At 40.0% G+C, this 12,942-nt stretch overlaps 1 long non-coding RNA gene across 2 annotated transcripts in view; it reads right to left on the bottom strand.

The window, feature by feature from the left end:
- Window positions 1–684: 684 nt before the first annotated feature.
- LOC102555118 (uncharacterized) overlaps window positions 685–12,942 on the bottom strand; it is a 33,276-nt gene continuing 21,018 nt past the window's right edge. For both annotated transcript variants that reach the window (XR_351582.5, XR_010064203.1), the window contains 4 exons: window positions 6,958–7,093; window positions 6,680–6,847; window positions 4,847–5,020; window positions 685–2,730 (listed from right to left, as the gene is read on the bottom strand). This is a non-coding gene — a long non-coding RNA (uncharacterized LOC102555118). The remainder of the gene's footprint in view (window positions 2,731–4,846; window positions 5,021–6,679; window positions 6,848–6,957; window positions 7,094–12,942) is intronic.

The raw sequence follows: 12,942 nt of genomic DNA, 5'->3' as shown, positions 1-12,942 counted from the left end.
CATCTTAGACCTGCAGGCAGCCCTCACCAGCACCAGTCTTGATGGTTTCTTGATCCGTATTTCCTGGTACATTAGATACTCTAATTCTGCAGTTCATTAATTTTGAGTGTTTTACCTGGAAGTAAAAGTGGTAAAACACAGGTAAATGTGCACCACGTATGTACTTGGTGTCCACAGAAGCCAGATCCTGTGATGGTTTGAATAAAATAACCCCTAAAGGTCCACAGCGAGTGGTGCTATTAGGAGGTGTGGCTTTGCTGGAGGAAGTAGGTCTTAAATCTTTTGTCTTGTTGCCTGTGGATCAAGAAGTAGAACTCTCAGCACATTTTCTAGCACCATGTCTGCCTGCACACTGCCATGCTTCCCACTATGTTGATGAACTAAATCCTTGAAATTGTAATCCAGCCCCGGTTAAATGTTTTCCTTTATAAGAGTTGCCATGGTTACGGTGTCTCTTCATAGCGATAGAACACCAAGACAGATACCCTGTGGCTGGAGGTACAGGTGGTTGTGAGCATTCGTGTGGGTGCTGGCCATCAAACTGGGCCCTCGGAAGAGCAATCCGTGCTCTTAACTGCTGAGCCATTTCTCCAGCCCCAACTTCTGTGTGTGAATTTGTTTTTGTAGCATCTCAACCAGCAGCCCAGGCAGAAGCCCTCCTGCCTCAGTTTCCTGAGTGCTTTGATTGTAGGTGTGTGCTACTGTAGTGTGCAACTTCTCTCCTTTATAAATTCTTCTAGTGAGTTACTTTGTCACAGCAGCCCACAGGGACTAATACATAGAAATGTTTAACATGGTTAGAGAGTGGGTCATGTTATCTCTACCTTGGTTTACCTAATCACGACCAAACAGGGTCACTGCCTGTGGCTCTCAAGATAGTGTCTGGAGGGGAGAATCCTGCATATTTACAGTCTGCAATAATGACGTGTACACTCTTACGTCATCCTTTGCCAGGAGGGCGGAAGTGAATCTTGTTTATGCATGGTTTATAATTTTCATGACGTTTGCTCTAGTGAAGGACCAATGAGGTTTGGCTTTATTTAATAACGGGAATATAGCCTTCCGTTACCGCTTACCCCCCCTCCCCCAGCCAGCTCGTCTAACCCAGAACAGCCTCCTAACCTTGGCAGAGGCCTCCCTATCTCAAATCCTGACATTGAGATTAGCTGGGAATTGGTATAGGGAAGGAATCCACCCTGTGACAGGGTGGGGATGTATCTCAGTGCTACAGTACTTGCCTGGACTGCACATGTCTTCTGCTCGGTCACTATTGCTGTAGTGATAAAATCTACTGGTGCTGATATAAGTGTGTTGCATCCTTTACGAGGCAAACGTGAAAGCTTATGGCATTCAATAAGATAGGAATTTTAACCCGATGAGTATTTTAGAAACAGCCTCAATACCTTCTTCCCTAGGCTCAAGGCCATTTGCCTCACTGGCTTATCTTCAGTTGCCCCAGAACTGCGGTTCCTGGTTAGCAGAATTCTCTCTCCTTTCCCATGAAGTAAGAGCACCAGCGTAGCATTGTCTCAAAACAGTGCATCTGCAAACAAGTGCATGGGCTACAAATGGCGAGTCACGCCCACTTTCAAGATTCCTAGATTGGAATGCTGACATTCACCGGAGGGAAGATGAAACACATGTCTGCTGGTGGCCATTCTATGTGTTGAAAAGAACATGGCTTTAAAATTCAAAACATTTGAGCCGAGGCAATAGTTCAGTGGTAACATGCTGGCCTGTAAGGAAGACCTGAGATCCAGCCCCAGAGCTTGCATTAAAAAAAAAAAAAGGTAGTGGAGTAGTAAGCACATATAATTCCTGCTTTGGGGAGGCAGAGACAGGCAGATTTCTGGGGCTCACTGGCCTGCTGGCCAGCCTAGCCTACTTGGTGAGTTTCAGACCAGTAAGAGGCCATTTTCAAAATAAACAAACCAGGTAAATGGCACTCAAGAAACAATACTTGAGGCTACCCTCTGGACTTGACATGCACACATGTATGCATACCTGTGTACTGGTGTTCTACTAGCTGTCATGTCGTTGGTACACTTCTATAGTTTCCTTATTATTTTTTATCTTATTTTAAATCTTCTTTTCAAGATAAGGTTTCTCTGTGTAGCCCTGGCTGTCCTGGAACTCGCTCTGCAGATCAGGTTGGCCTCAAATTTAGAGATCTGCCTGCTTCTGCCTCCCCAGTGCTGGGATCAAAGGTATGTGCCCCTCTCACCCCATGCTTTCTTCTTATGATGTCTAGCAGGATTCAATAAAACTTGTCTGAAAAGATAGTATCCCAAGTGTCAGTTATTTCTGTCTTCTTGTATGTATACTGAGCATGTCAACATTCTCAACAACAGGACAAGCTGTGGCAGCCTTGCTGATTGGGATTCTAACAATGATCCACCAGAAATAAGTATCTGGAGGCACAACGTAGTGGTAGGCTCCCACACAGCACATTTTAGCTTTCATTACGATTCTCACCCGGGTCATAGCAGCAGATCCTCTGATAGTTTGCTGGAGTAGCTACATGCAGTTAACTTTCTCCTGAGGAGTAAAGAAACTCACAAATATTTCATCCTTACCGAGCTCCGAGGGCAAAAGGCACGGGCTAAGCCAGAGGACTCATTTTACAGACAAGGAAATTATTTTTTCTCTCACCGTCTGAGTAGTTCCTCCTGGGACTCAGAGAGCTGATAGAATGCATGCTTCCCCATTTTCCTTTCTCCCAGGGAATAGCTGGATGATTAATGAGATAATGAATGTGAGGAGAACTCCCTGGAGGAAAAGCATTTCATAAACATGAAGTGTAGACTCTGCTGACTCACAGATCCCACCGGCTAAGAGGTGTGGATAAATCTTTCGGTGTGAATCCTAGCTACTTAATCTACATACCTTACATACCTTTAAAAGCTGGATTCAGGAGCCTCTCCTCGATGTCTAACTGAGTCTACATATAGCAAGATTTATCATCTACTTTATAATTAATACCAAGTGTTTATGAAATTCAATGATTCTTCTGTTAAGGTTTAGCCCAGTGGCAGGCAGAAAAGCACCCAGGACCGATCTGGAATGGAGTGGCTTATGAAGCCTGGAAGTACTTTGCTGGGTTCTCATAATCATTCAAGATAAAAAAAAGGGTTCTGTCTCAGAATTGTTCTCTTGAGAGCAAATGGATGTTTTCAGTGCCTGGAATTTTTCTAAAAGAAGAGAAAAGATGTGGTAAAAATGTAAGAAGCCCAAAGTAAGGGATCAAACCTCCCAGCTGGAAGATTCGGATTAGCGCTTCAACCAGCTGTTCTCCTAAGAATATAAAACATGTCAGGGACCTATGGGTGCTACTGGAGATGTGGCCTGAAACTCTGGATTCTGCCTCTGGCTTTGTAGGATGAAATGCAAAACAATCCTAGAACAAATAAATAAATGATTTTCCCTAGCAACTCTTGTGTCAGGTGAGAGCCATGGCATTTTTGTTAGATTAGAAGAAGAGGCAAAGAAAGAGCAGGGTAATTGGTACACATTTAAGAGTGGCCTTTTGAGGAATGGCTGTGGGTTGTGGGTGACATCAGTGGAAGAGCCCTTACCTGGTGTGCACAAGGCTGATGTCCAGCCCTGATGACAAGCTCTTGAGAAGTAAATATCTGTGGGAGCATGGCTTCCTTTGTTCAGCTCTGTCTGTTTATTTTTTTCAATGAATTTATCTTTTAAATTTTTTTGTCTGTTAATAATTCTCATAATCCCTTTATTTTTATAGATTTAAAAATCAGCTTATTAAATAGCATCTTGTCTATGATCCCTGAACATTTTCATAAATGTTTGACAACAGGGCAGCCATTTGGAAGGGGATTAAATTAGACCCACGTCTTCTCACACTATGCATACACAAGAATAAATCTCCAAAGATTAGAGGTTTAAATAAAAAAAAATAAGAGCAATATAAACATGAGAGAGAAAACATGAGTAAATTCTTCTTTCACCTGAATAACGGCATAAAGAAATCTTCTATAGCATTGAATTGGAATTCAAGCTCAACAAAAGAACTGATTGAAAAATGTAAAGCATATAAAAATATTTTTTCAAGTCTTTCCTGACTGAATAAAATTACAAGTGCCCAACTAGGACAAAATACCATGACAGACTTATATTCTAAATTGATGTCTACAGAGCTTGTAGAGATAGAGAGACAAAGACCAAGACTTCATAGTCAAATGTAGATGGGTGAAGACTATCAACAAGCACAAAGTACAAAATAACATCAGCGTAAGAAGTCTGTTCAAGTTCACTTATAAGTTTTCGTCAGGTGTAGAAGCTAGGAGGCAGGTTCTGTTCTGTTAGTGAGGCAGACACTTCCTCCTAAGCTTCTGGTAAGAGTTCATAAGAGTGCCACTGTGTTTGTCTCTCTTCTTGTTGCTGTGAGAAAATACCTGACTAAAATGACAGATGGACGGACAGACAGACAGATGGACAGACGGAAAGAGGGAAGAAAGGTTTCTTTCTGTCTCATAGTTTGAAGAGACACAGTCCGTTATTGTGGTAGGGAGGCATAGCTGATGGAGCATGAAATAGTTGGTCATGTTATGTCAGGAAGCAGAGGGAGATAAATATTGATATTGAGCTTCCTTTCTCTTTGTTTTTGTTGGTTTGTTTGTATCAGTACCCCTGCTTATGTGGTTTTTTTGTCCATATTCAGGGTCATGTTCCATATGTAGTCTAATCTTCCTGGATACACTCAGGATCTACTTCCTGTAGATATGTAGAGGTGTTTCCCCATGTCTCTAAATCTAGTCAAGTTGACAGTGGAGATGACTAAACACTGGGAAGCAAGTTGGTCAGACTTAACACAAGGTATAATCACCTGCAGGTCATTTTTAAGAATCTACTCTGAAGACTTTCTTCAAGCACAATGATAGGGTGAAGTTACATGTCCCAGCATTATTTGTAATGGTAAGGTATCAGGAGCAAGCTAACTTCCGGTGGTGGAGGACAGTAACTGGATAGCTTCCAATCCATGCGAGGGAGCGCCAAGTTCCTGAGAATGAGCAAGACCACAGTGAGTAGAGATGAAGCAATTTCTAGATCTTACTAAGTGGCAAACTAACAACGAGAACAAAAACAAAAACCCCACCCCAAACCCCATATCTAGCATGCTTCTTCTCTTCATGTGACAAAGATGGATACAAAAATGTAAGAGGAACGCATCTGTGCAAGAGAAGTAGGATCAAAGAGAAACAAGAAGCTAGATGTTGATTACCTAGAGAAGCTGGTGGGGAGGGTATGGGAAGGAATGAATGGAGCTGGGCTAGTAGTAAAACGGGAACGATGCTTCTCTTGAGTTCTCTTGTTAGAACTGGGCAGGTGTTACAAATCCATACATTTCCCTCACTATATAGTTACAGTCAAGTGGAGAAACACAAAATGGAATGTAATCAGTAAAAAAATGAGCCTGGCTGTTGTTGGATCTGAAATATCCCCAGGATCATGTTTTAAGCTCCCCGCCCCCAGTTTTTGCTGCTACTTTAATGGCTGTGGAGACGGAGATGGTGGGGTCTGGCTGTTGGAAGCAGGTGAGTAGGGGCGGATCTTTATAAGTTCAAACCCAAGCTCTCTTTCCTAGTCAATTGCCATGTGTAAAGTCTTCCCACATCCTCCCCACTTCTATGTCTTCCCTGCCAGAATGGATTGAAAAATGCTCAGAGACTGAGCCAAAATGAACCCTTCCTTCCACACTTAGAACGTTTCTGTTGGTATTCTGGTCATAGTGACACAAGCTAACTAGTATACTGGCTGTGTTACAAATGGGTGTCATAATCGCACTGACGAAGACTAACTCATTTAACTTGGAAAACAACACTTTGCCTGGAAAATGTGAGATAAAAGATGATTAGAGTTGTATACAAATACTGGGAGCCAGTCAGTAAGTTTGTTTGCTATAGGCATAGCCTGGTAACCACGCAGATACTTTGCATGGATACTAGTATTGAATCTATCACTGATGATGAGAAACAAGTCTCCAGTTGTTGGAAAAGGAATTACAGAAACAGAGGGGAAGAAGAGAATGGACCTCATTGTGTTGGCTTTGAATCGGAAGAATTTCTCTCTCTCTCTCTCTCTCTCTCTCTCTCTCTCTCTCTCTCTCTGTGTGTGTGTGTGTGTGTGTCTTGCTCTCTCCACATTCTCTCTCTCTCTCTCTCTCTCTCTCTCTCTCTCTCTTTCTTTCCCTCTCTCTCTCTTTCTCTCTCTCTCCCTAGCTTTTTCTACTGAAAAGGCTTGGGAGAAAGAATATCTAACAGCCATGAGCACACTTGGTGATATAATATTGGTTGTAAACACCATTTTTCAATAAAAGGAACCAGAGCTCCTTGGTTATGTGGTTGGCTTGAGACCTAGGAAGATAAAATAAAATGTGAGACTAGAACAACATGTATCATCAGAAAACAAGAAACAGGCAAGGAGAGCATGTCACTGAGGATTGCTGCCAGCCCCAAGTGGAAAGAATTGAATAATAAAATATACAAGTTTAATGTTGGATTCTAACCAATAAAATAAATATCATTGAAATCACATGGGCTTAAATAAATAATGAAATGTACAAATAAATGGGAAAGGTCAGGTGTTTACTTGGGTGTTTCCTATAGAAAAACAATCTATTACACAAAGACAGAAGGCATCATGGGAACGCAGTACTTACTAGGTAAGTGCAGCTGTAAGAACCACTAATTCAGGAAGGCTGAAGTCATAGGACAACTGTGTGTGGGCAAATGTCAACACAGCCATTACTGATGTGGGAGATCCCTTGCAGGTACTGCTCAGCCAGTGACCAAGGTTAACACTCAATTCATTTACCCTTGGGTGTGCTCTGAGGAATGCAAACAGTTTACACATTATTCTCATCCCAAAGGCTCAGTGTCATAAGCAAGTGAAAACTAAAACTAGTCCATGGTAAAGAACAGTTCCAAAATAACTGACCAGGACTCCATTAAGAGAGTGGAAGGACAAGGGAAGCACTGTTGTAGAGATGTGTGCAGAAGAATAAACTGTCTTGTGATGTGTCAACTTCGCTGATCTATGCAGCTCTTGTTTGCTGGACCTGGGATCCGAGAACCTGAAAGAATGAGGCAGACTATAGTCTGATACTGAAGACAGCCATACTTCAGTTTCTGTGTACTTTTATACACAAATGTAACAGTAACGATCCACATGATGTTTGAAATCAGAAAAACATGTGAGCAATGCTAGATATTAACAGGGCATCCCTTTTCCAGGACTTTCTCTGGACAGACCAATTTAAAGACAATTGCCTGGCACGTACTATAGATTATATCTAGGAAAGAACAAAAGCAAGGCAGAAGGGTATGTCCAGATTCAGGGCACACTGACCAGATTGGGTTGTATAGCTATGATCTGACATCCAACAAGAATAAATATTTCTTAAGGTGAATGGAAATGTTTGTCACAGGAAGCATGAAATCAAGTCCAAGAACAATTCAGGAAACACAATCCACCTGATGTAAGAGGCCCTCTGTCTTTTTTTCCTGGAGTCTCTTTCATAGTTCTCCCAAAGCATGGTTCACCATAGAGCCTTCTCTTGACCATGTTCCAACAGTGATGCCTGGTAGGATTCTAGAAAGATAGGTGTTGGGCATAGAATGGATATAGCCCAAATAGGGCTTCCTTAATAGCATTGATGCTAATGCCTTGGTTTTGCTAGTTACTCAAGTTATTAACACTATGGAAAGTGGAGTAAATGGTATAAATGAACCCAGTGCTATTTTTTAGAACATCTTTGTAATTCTAAAATTATTCTTAAATATAGCAACCAGGCATCATGTGTTTTAGACTGGACTTGAAATCACTATGTACCTGAAGATGACCTTGAACTTCTGATCATCTTACTTCCACCTGAGTGTTTCCAATAGAAAAATGCACTACCACACCCAGTCCTATGTAGTTCTGGGGTCAGAGCCCAGTGCTGCATGCATTGGTAGATTCTATCATACCCCAGGCTTAGATCAATTTAGTTACAAACTGATTGAAGATAATTTATATGGTTAAAAATATTGTACAGGTTCCAGTTTCCCTCTGAGCCCAGAGCTGACCTTGTGGCACAGCTCTCTGTACTCAGATTCCTCTGGAGACTGCTGGTCTCCCAGGAGTGTTGACACATCCAAGAGAACAGACAGGGCTACTACTTCTGCTCCAAAGGACCCTCCTGGAGCCCTTGGGACACAGGAGCCACGGAGCAGTATGGGATAGGATTCTTCCTGTTTTCATGTGTGCTTGGAGCTGACCCTGTGCCACAAGTCTCAGTACCCAAATCCCACCAGGAGAGAGCTGGTCTCCCAGGAATGCTGACACATAGACTTACAGACAGAAGGGTCAAACCACTGGCAGAGACAGCAAGACCAGCTAACATCAGAGATAACCAGATGTCGAGAGGCAAATGCAAGAAACTAAGCAACAAAAATAAAGAATGAAGGCCACTTGGCACCTTCAGAATCCAGTTCTCCTACCAAAGCAAGTCCTGGATATCCCAACACACTGGAAAGGCAAGATTCTGATTTAAAAATCACATCTCATGATGATGTTAGAGGACTTTAAGGTCATAAATAACTCTGTGAAAGAAATACAGGCAACATAGGTTAACAGATAGAAGCCCTTAAAGAGGAAATTCAAATATTCCTTAAAGAATTAATTACAGGAAAACACAACCAAACAGGAGAAGGAATTGAACAAAACCATCCAGGATCTAAAATTGGAAATAGAAACAATAAGGAAATCACAAAGGGAGACAACCCTGGAGATAGAAAACCTAGGAAAAATCAGGAGTCATAGTTGCAAGCATCAGAAACAAATACAAGAGATAGAAAAAAGAATCTCAGGGGCAGAAAATACCATAGAAAACATTGACACAACAGTCAAAGAAAATGCAAAAAGATGCTAACCCAAGACATCCAGGAAATCCCAAGACACAATGAAAAGATCAAATCTAAGGATAATAGTTATAAAAGAGAGCGAAGATTCCCAACTTAAAGGGCCAGTAAATATCTTCAACAAAATTATAGAAGCAAACTTCCCTAACCTAAAGAAAGAGATGCCCATACAAGAAGCCTACAGAACTCCAACTAGATTGAACCAGAAAAGAAATTCCTTGTATCACATAATAGTCAAAGGACCAAATGCACAAAACAAAGAAAGAATATTAAAAGCAGGAAGGGGAAAAGGTCAAGTAATATGTAAAGGTAGACCTATTAGAATTACACCAGACTTCTCACCAGAGGCTATGAAAACTAGAAGATCCTGGGCAGATGTCATACAGATCCTAAAAGAACACACATGCCAGTCCAGACTTCTATATCCAGCAAAACTCTCAATATAGATGGAGAAACCAAGATATTCCATGACAAAATCAAATTTACACAATATATTTTTACAAATCCAGCTCTAGAAAGGATAATAGGCGGAAAACTCCAACACAAAGAGAGAAGCTACACCCTAGAAAAAGCAAGAAAGTAATCTTCTTTCAACTCACCCCAAAGAAGATAGCCACACAAACATAATTCTACCCCTAACAACAAAAATAATAGGAAAAAACAATCATTGGTCCCTAATATCTCTCAACATCAATGGATTCAATACCCCCCTCCCCAAAAGACATAGACTAACAGATTGGATATGTAAACAGGACCCAACATTTTGCTGCATACAGAAATGCACATCAGTGACAAAGATAGACACTTCCTCAGAGTAAAAGACTGGGAAAAATTTTTCCAAGCAAATGATCCCAAGAAACAGGCTGGAGTAGATATTCTAATATTGAATAAAATTGACTTTCAATGAAAAGTTATCAAAAAGATAAGGCAGGGCACTTCATGCTTATCAAAGAAAAATCCACCAAGATGAACTCTCAATTCTGAATGGACATTCCAAATGTAAGGACACCCACATTCATATAAGAAACTTTACTAAAACTCAAAACACACATTGCACCACACACAACAATAGTGGGAGACTTCACTCCACTCTCAGAGATAGACAGATCATGGAAAGAGAAACTAAACAGAGACACAGTGAAACTAACAAAAGTTATGAAAGAAATGGTTTTAACAGACATATATAGAACATTTCATCCTAAAACAAAAGAATATACCTTCTTCTCAGCACCTCATGGTACGTTCTCCAAAATTGACCATATAATCAGTCACAAAGCAGGCCTCAACAGATAAAAGAATATTGAAATAATCCCATGCATCCTATCATCACCATGGACTAAGGCTGGTCTTCAATAACAAAAACAACAGGAAGTCAACTTACACATGAAAGGTGAACAACATTACTCAATGATAACTTGGTCAAGGAAGAAATAAAGAAAGAAATTAAAGACTTTTTAGAATTTAATGATAATGAAGACACAACATACCCAAAATTATGCGACACAATGAAAGCAGTGCTAAGAGGAAAACTCATAGTTCTGGGTGCCTCCAAAAAGAAACAGGAGAGAGCATACATCAGCAGCTTGACAGCATACCTAAAAGCTCTAGAACAAAAAGAAGCAAATACACCCAAGAGGAGTAGAAGGCAGGAAATAATCAAACTCAGAGCTGAAATCAACCAAGTAGAAACAAAAAGAACTATACAAAGAATCAACAAAACCAGGACCTGGTTTTTTAAGAAAATCAACAAGATAGATAAACCCTTAGCTAGACTGAGCAGAGGGTACAGAGAGACAGAGTATCTAAATTAGCAAAATCAGAAATGAAAAGGGAGACATAACAACAGAAACTGAAGAAATCCAAAAAAACAAACAAAAAAAAAAACCCAAAAAAACAAAAAAAAAAAAAAAACAACAAAAAAAACCCCACATCAGAATCTACTACAGAATCCTATACTCGGGGCTGGAGAGATGGCTCAGAGGTTAAGAGCACTGACCACTCTTCCAGAGGTCCTGAGTTCAAATCCCAGCAACCACATGGTGGCTCACAACCATCTGTAATGGGATCTGATGCCCTCTTCTGGTGTGTCTGAGGAGAGCAACAGTGTACTCACATAAATACATAAATACATACATACATACATACATACATACATACATACATACATACATACATAGTCATAAAAAAAGCCTATAGTCAATGAAACTGGAAAATCTGAATAAAATGAACAATTTTCTACACAAACACCAAGTACCAAATTAAATCAGGATCAGATAAACCGTCTAAACAATTCCATAACTCCTAAAGAAATTTTATCAGACCTTCTGCACTAATACCTAATACTGTCCAAACAATTCCATAAAATAGAAACAAAACGAACACTACCCAATTTGTTCTATGAAGGCACAATTACTCTTGTACCTAAACCACACAAAGACCCAACAAATAAAGAGAACTTCAGACCAATTTTCCTTATAAATATCGATGCTAAAATACTCAATAAGATTCTTGCAAACTGAATCCAAGAACATATCAAAATGATCGTCCATCATGATCAAGTAGGTTTCATCTTAGGGATGCAGGGATGGTTCAATATAGGGAAATCCATCAAAGTAATCCACTATATAAACAAACTCAAAGAAAAAAACACTTGATCATCTCATTAGAGGCTGAGAAAGCGTTTGACAAAATTCAATACCCCCTTGATAAAAGTCTTGGAAAGATCAGGAATTCAAGGCCCATACTTAAACATAGTAAAAACAATATACAGCAAACCAGTAACCAACATCAAGGTAAATGGAGAGAAATTTGAAGCAATCCCACTAAAATCAGGTACTAGACAAGGCTGCCCACTCTTTCCCTAACTATTCAACATAGTACTTGTAGCTCTAGTCAAAGCAATTAGAGAAAAAAAGAGGTCAAAGGGATACAAATTGAAAAGGAAGAGGTCAAAATATCACTATTTGCATTTCTCCATCAGAGAACTCCTATAGCTGATAAACAACTTCAGCAACATGGCTGGATATAAAATTAACTCAAACAAATCAGTAGTCTCAGATATCAAAAGATGGAAAGATCTCCCATGCTCATGGATTGGCAGGATTAATATAGTAAAAATATCCATCTTGCTGGAAGCGTTCTACAAATTCAATGCAATCCCCATCAAAATTCCAACTTAATTTTTCATAGAGTTAGAAAGAGCAATTTGCAAATTCATTTGGAATAACAAAAAACCCATGATAGTGAAAAGTATTCTCAACAATAAAGGAACTTCTGGGGGGAATCACCATCCTTTACCTCAAGCTGTACTACAGAGCAATAGTGATAAAAACTATATGGTTGTTGGTACAAAGACAGGAAGATAGATCAGTGGACTAGAACTGAAGACCTAGAAATGAACCCATATATTTATGAGGACTTGACAAAGGAGCTAAAACAATCCAGTGGGAAAAAAGATAGCATTTTCAACAAATGGTGCTGATTCAACTGGAGGTCAGCATGTAGAAGAATGCAAATGGATCCATTCTTATCGTCCTGTACAAAGCTAAATCCAAGTGGATCATGGATCTCCACATAAACCAGATACACTCAAACTAATAGAGGAGAAAGTAGGAAGAGCCTCGAACACATGGGCACAGGGGAAAATTTCCTGAACAAAACACCAATGGCTTATGCTCTAAGATCAAGAATCGACAAATGGGACCTCATAAAATTGCAAAGCTTCTGTAAGACAAAGGACACTGTTGTTAGGATAAAATGGCAACCAACAGATTGGGAAAAGATCTTTACCAATCCTGTATTGGATAGAAGGCAAATATCCAATATATACAAAGAACTCAAGAAGTTAGACTCCAGAGAATTAAACAACCCTTTAAAAATGGGGTACAGATCTAAAGAAAGAATTCTCAACTGAGGAATATCCAATGGTTGAGAAGCACCTAAAGAAATGTTCAAAATCCGTAGTCATCAGGTAAATGCAAATCAAAACAACCCTGAGATTCCACCTCATACCAGTCAGAAT

This window comes from Rattus norvegicus, chromosome 2 (genome assembly GCF_036323735.1).
Source record: "Rattus norvegicus strain BN/NHsdMcwi chromosome 2, GRCr8, whole genome shotgun sequence".
Taxonomy (NCBI): domain Eukaryota; kingdom Metazoa; phylum Chordata; class Mammalia; order Rodentia; family Muridae; genus Rattus; species Rattus norvegicus.
This window is presented reverse-complemented; position numbering and strand designations above follow the sequence as displayed.